The following is a 394-nucleotide window of genomic DNA, read 5'->3' as shown; positions in this document are numbered from 1 at the left end:
GCTGAGGTGGTTTGCCCAAAAAGCAAAGGAAAAAACCATTTAGCCTAATAATTTCTATTACTTCTGTCCGCACTCCGAAAGAACACGATGACTCTGGTTCGGAAAGATAATTTGGGGGCAAAAGACCTTTCCGCGAACCTTGACCGAATGATAACCTAAAACAGGGATTTTGGGGAGAAATTGAAGGGTTTTCCTCACGTTAAGGCAAAATTTAGGAGAAGGACATTCCAAATGATTTTTTTTAGACATTATTTTTGCCTAAAAACCACTTCTGACGAGTTCCTTTATTTTGTCAATCTGTTCCTAAGAATGCATGTGTTGGTTGGTGTTGATAAGTAATTGGAGGTGTATTTTATTTTTTTCTATGAACTATACCGTAACTTATCTGTACACT

The sequence above is a fragment of the Tigriopus californicus genome, chromosome 10 (genome assembly GCF_007210705.1).
Source record: "Tigriopus californicus strain San Diego chromosome 10, Tcal_SD_v2.1, whole genome shotgun sequence".
Taxonomy (NCBI): domain Eukaryota; kingdom Metazoa; phylum Arthropoda; class Copepoda; order Harpacticoida; family Harpacticidae; genus Tigriopus; species Tigriopus californicus.
Note: the sequence above shows the minus strand (reverse complement) of the source record.